Source organism: Hyperolius riggenbachi, chromosome 11 (genome assembly GCF_040937935.1).
Source record: "Hyperolius riggenbachi isolate aHypRig1 chromosome 11, aHypRig1.pri, whole genome shotgun sequence".
In the NCBI taxonomy this organism is placed as follows: Eukaryota; Metazoa; Chordata; class Amphibia; order Anura; family Hyperoliidae; genus Hyperolius; species Hyperolius riggenbachi.
In genome coordinates this window covers 211,140,605-211,152,212 of record NC_090656.1, presented here as the reverse complement: position 1 = coordinate 211,152,212, position 11,608 = coordinate 211,140,605, and the positions used below count along the sequence as shown (strand labels likewise).

The 11,608-nt window shown below is 47.7% G+C and overlaps 1 protein-coding gene across 2 annotated transcripts in view; it reads left to right on the top strand.

Moving 5' to 3' along the window:
- Positions 1–11,608, top strand: part of GALNT18 (polypeptide N-acetylgalactosaminyltransferase 18) — a 485,929-nt gene that overhangs the window by 384,652 nt on the left and 89,669 nt on the right. The window lies entirely within an intron of this gene.

The window sequence follows — 11,608 nt, the reverse complement described above, 5'->3', positions numbered from 1 at the left end:
AGCCCCTCCGATCGCCGCCGGCGATCGGAGATCCAGAGATCCTGTTCAAAGAACGGGATCTCCCGGAGGGCTTCCCCCGTCGCCATGGCGACGGGGCGGGATGACGTCATCGACGTCGTGACGTCAAAGGGGATTCCGATCCACCCCATAGAGCTGCCTGGCACTGATTGGCCAGGCAGCGCACGGGGTCTGGGGGGAGGGGCGGCTGCGCCGCGACGGATAGCGGCGGATCGGCGGGTAGCGGCGGCGATCGGGCACTGCACGCAGCTAGCAAAGTGCTAGCTGCGTGCAGCAAAAAAAAAATTATGCAAATCGGCCCAGCGGGGCCTGAGCGGTGCCTTCCGGCGGCTTACCCCGAGCTCAGCTCGGGCTTACCGCCAGGAAGGTTAAAGTTCTTCTAAGCTGTGGCAATTAAATAGATTGTTTAGAAAGACTAATGCTGGGAATACATGGTCAGATAGTTTCTTATCAATCGGGCCGCTGATGGCTCGATTGATAATTTGCGACCGGTCCGATCAGCGAGGCACTCGATTCCCCGCTCGATACTCGCGGGCGGACAATGGACAGAAAATGAGCGGAAGATAAAGAGCGCCCACGGAGACGAGCGGGGATTGATCCAAGCGTCGGCGGGGACGAGTGGGGATGTGCCGGGATTGAGCCAGCGGCTCGATCCGGCGCAACTATCTAACCATGTATTCCCAGCATAATGCTGGGTACACACTATAAGATTTTCTGGCCGATTTACTGTCAAATTGATTATTTCCAACATGTTCGATTTGCTTTCCGATCGATTTCCGAGCATTTTCTGCTGGATTTCTGTGCACTTTAATAGGAAATCGATCGGAAAATGCTAGGAAAGCAAATCAGACATGGTGGTAATAATCGATCTCATAGTGTGTACCCAGCATAATAGACAGATTCAGAGCAGATTCAGGGCAAACAGAAGCAGTATAACAAAAAATGCACATCTGAAGGGAAGTTGGGGATGCCTCTTTTATTGTAACACTGTCTCTGCACAGAGAAAATGTGTCAACTCTCATGTTACCACTAGCTTAGTTCGGAAATCACCGAACTTCTATTGCAACTGTAAACATTGTTCTGAATTAGCACACAGAATTCTAAAATACCGAATGCAGTTAGAGTTGAGCCGAAATTTTTGTAATTTCGCATTACTATAATTACGCATGCGAAATTTGCGATTACGATGCGAAATTACGGTAGCGTAATTGCCATTAAAATCGTAATTGAAAATACCGTAAGCGTAATTTTCAACGCGTAATTTCGCGTTTCGTTCATGCCGTAATTTCGCATTAAACGCTACCGTAATTTCGCGTTAAACCGTAACGCTCCGTATAATGTAAAAAAGCCGCCGACTTTAAGGGTTAATAGCAAAGCCCCCTTAAATGCCAAGAGCCTCAAATTTGGAGAATATATTAAGGAGATCAGAAGGAATAAGAGGAAAAAATTTTTTTTCAAAAAGACCTTATAGTTTTTGAGAAAATCGATTTTTAAGTTTCAAGGGCAAAAATGTCTTTTAAATGCGGAAAATGTCAGGTTTTTTTGCACAGGTAACAATAGTGTATTATTTTCATAGATTCCCCCAAGTGGGAAGAGTTTTACTTACTTCGTTCTGAGTGTGGGAAATATAAAAAAAAAACGACGTGGGGTCCCCCCTCCCAGACCTCTTTAACCCCTTGACCCCCATGCAGGCTGGGATAGCCAGAATGCGGAGCACCGGCCGCGTGGGGCTCCGCACCCTGACTATACCAGCCCGCATGGTCCATGTATTGGGGGGGTCTCGGAAGGGGAGGGGCAGCCAAGCTTTCCCCTCCCCCTCCGAGCCCTTGTCCAATCCAAGGACAAGGGGCTCTTCTCCACCTCCGATGGGCGGCGGAGGTGGAGGCCGCGATTTCCTGGGGGGGGGGTTCATGGTGGAATCTGGGAGTCCCCTTTAAAAAGGGGTCCCCCAGATGCCCACCCCCCCTCCCAGGAGAAATGAGTATAGAGGTACTTGTACCCCTTACCCATTTCCTTTAAGAGTTAAAAGTAAATAAACACACAAACACTTAGAAAAAGTATTTTAATTGAACAAAAAACATAACCACGAAAAAAGTCCTTTAATATTCTTAATTAACCATTAATACTTACCTGTCCCTTTAAATAAATGATCCCTCGAAATAGCCTCGGAAATGTTCTATCAGTTACAATGTAACAAAGTTATTACAATATAACAACTTTGTTACATAATTTGTAACTACGCCGCACCCGACGTCACTCGCCGCTCAGCCGCCGCATACGCGTCTGCGCTGCACAGACCCGACAGAGCTCTGAGCTATATAGCTCAGAGCTCTGAGAAGCATCTTTGAATTTGGGCTCCAAGGAGCCCCATTGGTCCTTAGCAGACCAATGGGGTTCCTTCAAATCAGAATGAACCCCATTGGTCTGCTAAGGACCAATGGGGCTCCTTGGAGCCCAAATTCAAAGATGCTTCTCAGAGCTCTGAGCTATATAGCTCAGAGCTCTGTCGGGTCCGTGCGGCGGGTGAGCGGCGAGTGACGTCGGGTGCGGCGTAGTTACAATGTAACAAAGTTGTTACATTGTAATAACTTTGTTACATTGTAACTGATAGAACATTTCCGAGGCTATTTCAAGGGATCATTTATTTAAAGGGACAGGTAAGTATTAATGGTTAATTAAGAATATTAAAGGACTTTTTTCGTGGTTATGTTTTTTGTTCAATTAAAATACTTTTTCTAAGTGTTTGTGTGTTTATTTACTTTTAACTCTTAAAGGAAATGGGTAAGGGGTACAAGTACCTCTATACTCATTTCTCCTGGGAGGGGGGGTGGGCATCTGGGGGACCCTTTTTAAAGGGGACTCCCAGATTCCACCATGACCCCCCCCCCCAGGAAATCGCGGCCTCCACCTCCACCGCCCATCAGAGGTGGAGAAGAGCCCCTTGTCCTTGGATTGGACAAGGGCTCGGAGGGGGAGGGGAAAGCTTGGCTGCCCCTCCCCTTCCGAGACCCCCCAATCCATGGACCATGCGGGCTGGTATAGTCAGGGTGCGGAGCCCCACGCGGCCGGTGCTCCGCATTCTGGCTATCCCAGCCTGCATGGGGGACAAGGGGTTAAAGAGGTCTGGGAGGGGGGACCCCACGTCGTTTTTTTTTTATATTTCCCACACTCAGAACGAAGTAAGTAAAACTCTTCCCACTTGGGGGAATCTATGAAAATAATACACTATTGTTACCTGTGCAAAAAAAACTGACATTTTCCGCATTTAAAAGACATTTTTGCCCTTGAAACTTAAAAATCGATTTTCTCAAAAACTATAAGGTCTTTTTGAAAAAAAAAATTTTCCTCTTATTCCCACTGATCCCCTTAATATACCCTAGGAATTTGGTGTTCCTAAACTTTAAGCAGGCTTTGCTGTTAACCGTTAAAGTCGGCGGGTTTTTAAATGTATACATTTTTACTTTGAAACTTTAACATCGATTTTCTCAAAAACTATAAGGTCTTTTTGAAAAAAAAAATTTTCCTCTTATTCCTTCTGATCTCCTTAATATATTCTCCAAACTTGAGGCTCTTAGCATTTAAGGGGGCTTTGCTATTAACCCTTAAAGTCGGCGGCTTTTTTACATTATACGGAGCATTACGGTTTAACGCGAAATTACGGTAGCGTTTAATGCGAAATTACGGCATGAACAAATACCCATTGTAATGCGAAAATTACGCGAAAAATACGCTTACGCGAAATTTCGCGAAATCCTTCTTCATTACGATTATGTACTTACGGACATAATCGTAATTACACTAATTACGCGAAATTTCGTGAAATCGTAATTACGTCATTACGCTCATCTCTAAATGCAGTATTATCCCGCCCAGATTTTTTTACCGAACACACTTGTTATGAATGATAGCCTTTGTGTGTCCCTAGGCCAAGTATGTTGTCCTCCCCTTTCATGTGCAGCAACGCCCCTGCAATTGTGCAGCCCCTCTTCCACAGGGCGGGTGCTACCATAGAGGCAAATGGGGCAATTGCACCAGGGCCCCAGAGCTTGTAGGGACCCCCAGTGGCTACAAGAGGGAAAAAAAATTCAAATCGACCTTACTTATAGTTTTTGAGAAAATCGATTTTAAAGTTTCAAAGGAAAAAAAAATACACATTTAAAAACCTGCTGACTTTTATGGTTAATAGCAAATCCACCTTAAATGCTAGAAACCCTAAATTTGCAGGATATGTTAAGGAGATCATTGGGAATAAGAGGAAAAAACAATTTTTCAAAAAGACCTTATAGTTTTTGAGAAAATCGATTTTAAAATTTTGAAGGAAAAAAGTATACTTTTAAATGCGGTAAATGTCACTTTTAGTAGCAAACCTAACGGTAGTGTAATTTTACATGTATCAAAAGAAAGAGCAATGAATTTCCTGACGGGGTTTCCAGGGGGTCTTTACGCAGACGCAGCGCTTTGGCCAGGGGTCGCTATACAGCCGCAATATGGCTGTATGAAGATCCCTGGAATTTTTCCTATTTTCCCAATTTTTTTGTATGTTTAGAGTGTGGGAATTTTTTTTTTTTAAAAATTATGTGGGGTCCCCCCTCCTGAAACTTTTTAACCCCTTGTCCCCCATGCAGGCTGGAATAGCCAGAATGTGGAGCTCCGACCGATTGGGGCTTCACACCCTGACTATACCAGCTGCAAAAAAGGTCCCTTAATGCCGATTTTTGTTCGGTGGTATCTGTTGGGGGGGCACCCAGGTTTATTTTGCCCTGGGGCCCCATTGTTGCTTAAACCGGCCCTGCTCTTCCATGTGTATCATCCATGTACAGCAGCACTACTCTTACATGAACAACTCCCTTGGGCATCAGTTTCCCTTTTTCGTGTGTTGCTCCCCATTTTCAGCCTCCTCTTTCATTTGTAGCAACCCCTCTTTCATGTTCAGGTGCCCCCTTAGGCTGCAGCCGCCCAAGGCCCGGGCCTTTGTAGCCTTTATAGAAATCTGGCCCCGGTGACGGCCGTAAAAACAATACAGATCCTCAAAAACGGTTTCCTGATTTAATTTCTCTGTCTCCATTGTAATGTTATTACATCTATAGCTGCACAGCGGGATCTTCAGTGTAATTCGGGTGCAGGTGATAGTCAGACCCCGAATGACATGTCCCTCCGAGTTGCTAAGATGCGGAGGGGGAATAGTATTTACCGCTTCTGGGGATTTCATCAGCAGCAGGGTGAGCCATCATTCATCTCACCCTGTGCCCAACTCACCAGCGACGTCATAATACGTACGTGCTTCAGTAGTGGCTAATCCAGTCTGACTTCAGTCAGAGCACCTGATCTGCATGCTTGTTGAGGGGCTGTGGCTAAAAGTATTAGAGACACAGGATCAGCAGGACAGTCAGGCAACTGGTATTATTTGAAAAGGAAAAATACATATCCTTCTCAGTTTAGGCTCCCTTTAACCCTTTCCGGCGGACGGCGTGGGACATTACTGCTACAGGGGGCTGATAGAAGCCTCAGGTAAGTGTCTGTTTTTATTTGCAACACCCCCCCACAGAACCCCTTTAAAGAGACACTGAAGCGAGAATAAATCTTGCTTCAGAGCTTATATTCAGCAGGGGCATGTGTGCCCCTGCTAAAATGCCGCTATCCCGTGGCTAAACGGGGGTCCCTTACCTCCCAAATCCCCCCCGCAAAATCCGTGACCAACTTGGTCGTAGATTTTGCTGCTGTTGAGGCAGGGCTAACGGCTGCAGCCCTGCCTCTCAGCGCCGTCTATCAGCAGTGCATCGCCGCCTCTCCCCGCCCCTCTCAGTGAAGGAAGACTGAGAGGGGCGAGGGAGAGGCGGAGATACGCGCATGTAGGCAGGGCTGCGGCTATTAGCCCTGCCTCACCAGGAAGAGATCTCCGGGACTCCACGAGGGGATTTGGGAGGTAAGGGACCCCTCGTTCAGCCGCGGGATAGCGGCGGTTTAGCAGGGGCACACATGCCCCTGCTGAATATAAGCTCTGAAGCGAGATTTATTCTCGCTTCAGACTCTCTTTAAGGACCAGAGACTGCTGGTACCACAAAACGGGGCTTACGGACGAATCGCCGCACAGACCTGCCTCTCAGTGAGCCGGTCAGGAGCTGCTTTCATTGGCTCCTGTGTGATCGATGTAAGCCAATGGGATTGGCTCACTGTAATCACGAGGTCAGGAGCCAATGAAATAGTCTCCTGACCGGCTCACAGAGCTCTGCTGTCATACTGACGGCAGGGCGAGTGATCTGCCTCGGGGCAGAGCGGCACGATCGGCAGTACCGCGCGCCCGTGATGTTGAAATCTGCGTCCTGTCAGAGCCACACAGCCTCCAGCAGGATGTGGATTTCAACGAACACGGTCTGGAAATGGTTAACAATGGAATAAAAAAAAAATCTGTCATTTATTATTCCAGAAATAAAAAATCCTTCAGACTTCTTCACTGCTCACCCATCAGCATGTTTTGTGGAACCAACTGCAGGGTGTTACATTTAAATCTCCCTGCTAATCTCCGTCCTGTTTAATCTTTTATAAACCCATTTACAGGGTGAAATCTTTGACAGGAACACTTTGAAGCTGTCATCAAAACATGTAAAATGTGTTGGAATCACACATGAAAATTCATGAGCAGATTCGCCGTGTCAGCGTTCCGTAGCACGCCGCAGTCTCAGACGGCGATAACAGAGCAGCGGCGGAACCATCTGCACGGGGGAGCCATCTGCACAGGGGAGCCATCTGCAGGCGCAAATAACTCAAGAGTGGGAGTCAAGTGTTTGCAGAGCAAAACTTACGGTCCTACTGAATCCAAACCTGAGCAAGGCAAATTCTGATTGGCGGGCTGATGACTGACTATAAGCAGGGTATAAGACCAATGTGCTGGGCAGAATATGTGTTCTAAAGCGGACCTGAACTCAGGACTGCCTCTCTGCTCTAAAAGATAAGCAACAGCATAATAACCTTTGAAGAAATACAATAAATCTGCAGTGTTTCTACTTCCTGCTTTCATGGAAGCATTATAATTCTGGCCAATACAGGCTGCTCAGCTTGTTTGGAGACGGACGGCCAGGGCCGGATTTACCATAAGACACGTGCCTGATAAAGGCAGCTCACTCCCCCAGTGCCTCCCTCCTTCCTGCCCTATGCAGAGTCCTGATGAGAGTGTAAATGAGAGGTTACTCACCCTGCTCTCAGAATTCCACTGATGAGATCTCCCTTCAGTCAGTGGCACCTCTAGCTACTTAATATTGAGAGTACTTCTGGCTACCTAATACTAAGGGGTACCTGTAGCTACTAATGATGGGCAAGGGAAGTAGGGGAGAGCTGGGACAGCCAGCACACTTGGGGTTTGTAGGTCCATGGAAGTCAACGTCTAAGATGTCAGGACATATGCGCCTATAGAAGTGATGGCTAACCTTGGCACTCCAGCTGTGACAAAACTACAAATCCCAACATGCCTCTGCCTCCCTGAGTTATGCTTAGAGCTGCCAGAGTATTGCAATGCCTCATGTGACTTGTAGTTCCACCACAGCTGGAGTGCCAAGGTTAGCCATCACTGGCTTATAGGCTCCTACAGGGCTGGATTCACCATAAGGTAGTGTAGGCACATGCCTACAGGCGACTGATGATGGAAAGGCGGCTGACTCCCCTCCCTGAGTGCCTCCCTCTCTTCTTTCCATGTGCAGAGGTCCAAGTCGAGTTAAAATGAGAGGCTACTCGCCTGACTCTCAGCATTCCACTGATGAGATCTACCTTCAACTGGGGGAACCTCTAGCTACTTCACCTCCCTGGCGGTAAGCCCGAACGGAGTTCGGGCTAAGCCACGGGTGGGCCGATTTGCATAATTTTTTTTGGTACACGCAACTAGCACTTTGCTAGCTGCGTCTACAAACCGATCGCCCGCCGCTACGCGCCGCCTCGCCGACCCCTTGCGCAGCCTGGCCTATCAGCGCCAGGCAGCGCTAAGGAGTGGATCGGGACTCCCCCAGGCGCCATGACGTGGATGACGTCATCCCGATCGTCACCATGGCGACGGGGGAAGCCAAACAGGAAATCCCGTTCTGAACTGGATTTCCTGTTTGCTCTGATCGCCTGAGGCGATCAGAAGGGGAGTGGGGATAGCGCTAGGCTAGCTACATGATTTAAAAAAAAATAATAATAATGTGCTGAACTGCCCCCTGGTGGTTTTAATAGACCGCCAGGGAGGTTAAAGAACTTCCGAGGTCAAAAATTAAAAAAAGTTAAATACCTGACCAATTTTTTTTATCCACGGAGGATGCCATCCACGACCTCCGTTTCACTCCGCCTGGTCCCTGCTCTGCTACTGGCCCCACCCCACGGGTCGTGTTATTTTTCCCCACACAATATGGCTGCCAAAGCATAGACGTGAGTGTGGCTGCGCAGCTCTAGGGCCGACTCCAGCCACGTCACCACTCCTGGCTGTAACCTGTGCGTACATCTGGAGGAGGCCCTAGAGCTGCACAGCCGCGGCAAGCTCTGGCAGCCATATTGTGCGGGGAAGATAACACGACCCGTGGGGTAGAGTCTGGACCCAACTGGGGGCCGGTAAAAGAGCGGGGGACCAGGCGGAATGAAACAGAGGCCGCGGATGTTGTCCTCCGTGGATAAAGGAAGTGGTCAGGTATTGACCTCGGAAGTTCTTTAATACTGAGAGAACCTCTGGCTACCTAATACTAAGGGGCACCTGTAGCTATCTATGCCCGGAAAGGGAAGTAAGGGAGGAGTGACAGCTGGGCCAGCCAGCACATGTGCGGTGCAGTTCGGGGGGGGGGGTTCATGGAGTGTGAAGTGTAAGGTGCCAGGAGATCTGTGCCTATAGGCTCCTGTGAGGTAAGTCAGGCCTGCAGATGGCTGTATTTTTCTGCTACAATATTGCCTATGATGTATATCTGATGAATTCAGTGTTTGAGAGAAATGCATTTAACCACCGAGGTGCCGTTTGAGGACGCTGCATCCCTAATTATGGGTGTCATGGCTTAGGATTGGGAACCTGGGCAGAGTCGGGCTTTAAAATGGAAGATTTTTATTTTTCCTTTCTCACGTGTAATATAGAGGCTGAAACAATTATTTTAATTCCACATCGACCTTCATAAGCCTTCCCAGCCTCAGGCTAGATCTAACAATGAGCTGTATGACTTGTAAACGAGATCCCCACGTCATGTTCCTGTTTATTCAGAGGAATGCAAACTGCAGGCGAGAAGTGATTTTATTGCCAGCAGAATGCAATTTACAATTTCTATTCCATTTATAGTTTTGTTTTGTTTTTAATGAACTTGTCCCATTTTGCTTCTAACACTGATTGACTGTAACATGCACACAGGTGGATTTGTCAAGACAAACGCAGGTTAAAGAGAAACTCCAACCTAGAATTTAACTTTATCCCAATCAGTAGCTGATACCCCCTTTTACATGAGAAATATAATGATTTTCACAAACAGACCATCAGGGGGCGCTGTATGACTGATTTTGTGCTGAAACCCCTCCCACAAGAAGCTCTGAGTACCGCGGTACTCTGGGCAAACTGCCACAATGTAACAATGTTCACAGACAGGAAATGGCTGTTTACAGCTGTCTGTAACAGCCAAAACAGCTAGGAGCAGCTACATAACCTGCCCACAGTAAAAATGTCACCATGTAATAAATGTCAGAATGTGAATCTGGGAGAGGAAAGATTTTACAATGAGCAAACACTGACTAAATCATTTATACATAATTATGGTAAAAAATGAAGCACTTTTTTACTACATTATTTTTACTGGAGTTCCTCTTTAAGCTCATGCAATGGAGAGGAGCAATCAGCAGGGCCAGATTTGTACAGTTTAACGCCCAAGGCCACTATCACTAGCCACTCTCTGACCAACAGCAACCCCCCTCCCCCACACACACACACACACGCTTTTAGTGGGACCAGTAATCAATGTATTTAAAGGTGCCAATTAACGATGCAATTTTACTGAATCATTAACCTTCCAATTTGTTGGATTGGACAAGGTGGTGCCAATCATTTTGCAGACTGATTCCCTCCGAAATGATCACATTGATTATCATTTTTTAATGCGTTTATGGGCCCATTCGATTCTTTCTGATAGTTTCCCTCTGATCACAATTATCGAATTGGAAGGTTGATCGTTTGGTAAAATTGCAGCATTAATGAGCACCTTAAAGAGGAACTTGAGCCTAAACGCGCATACTGTTATTACCGGTAAGTTACATTAGGTATGTGTATTAAAATAGATAGGTAATATAATCTCTTACCCACCCTGTTTTAAAAGAACAGGCAAATGTTTGACTCTGATGGGGGCAGCCATCTTTTTGGTTGAAAGGAGGTGACAGGGAGCATGAGACACAGTTCCCCAACTGTCCTGTGTCCTGATCACCCCTCCCAGCTGCACACGCTAGGCTTCAAATCTCAAATTCAAAATAAAAAAAAAAAAATTGCACCAAAACAGCAGAAAGAGAACAGCATCATCAGAAATCCCATCATGCTTTGCACAGCATCGGGAAAAATGCCTCGGCAGTTTTCTTCTGTGCAGCTAAAAATAAGGCTTTGGTAAGAAAAACAAAGTTCTGATGCTGTGAAACTATTAAAGAAACACCAAGACTTTTCAGTGATTTTTAGTCTGGAGGTCCACTGTAAAACCTTGGTGGTGCTATTTTTAAATTACATAGCATGCACAGTTTCTAATCTTCCCTAGTTTGCTGTGCCGTCATCCCCCAAGTCCCAGACACTTGCCTGACCACTGCAGTCTACATGTTTGGCAGCTTTACTACATGTGTACCACCCCACCACCCACCCCTTGCTTACTGGTGCCCTAGGGCAGTGGTTCCCAACCTTTTCCGGCCCGGGGAACACTTTCTGACCAAATTTTTCTCCGGGGAACGGCGGGGGGGGGGGGGGGGGTGCCGGGTGTTTGCGCGACCTAGTGGACAGTGCCGTGCGCAGCAGGCTATGGGGGGGGGGGGGCTGGGGTGCGGCTGCATAGCTAGCATAGTTGCCCCAGTATAGGGAGTTTAGTTGCCTCAGTATAGCTAGTATAGTGCCCCAGTATAGCCAGAATAGTGCCCCAAGATAGCGCCCCAGTATAGTGCGCCAGAATAGTGCTCCAGGATAGCTAGTATAGTGCCCCAGGATAGCCAGTATAGTGCCCCAGTATGGGTAGGTGGTGCCCCGCCCGTCCCCGCCGCTGTTATTACCTTAACAGCGGCCCCTCTCCGGCGCGTGTATTTATTCAAGCAGCGTATCTCCCGTGTGATGCGGCAGGAAGCAGAGGAGCAGCTTCCTGTAACGGCGATATGTATCGCCGTTACTATGGTAACCGAGCCCTGCTTCCTGCGCATCACACACAGAGCAGCCGGGAGATACGCTGCTTGAATAAATACATGCGCTGGAGAGGGGACAGCGGCCGCTGCTAAGGTAATAAAAGCGGAGGGGGGAGGAAGAGGACAGTCCTGCGTCCCGCGGACCACAGGTTGGGGATCCCCGCACGGCACACCAGGCAACATCCCACACACTAGTGTGCCGCGGAACAGCGGTTGGGAAACACTGCCCTAGGGCATGGCCTTT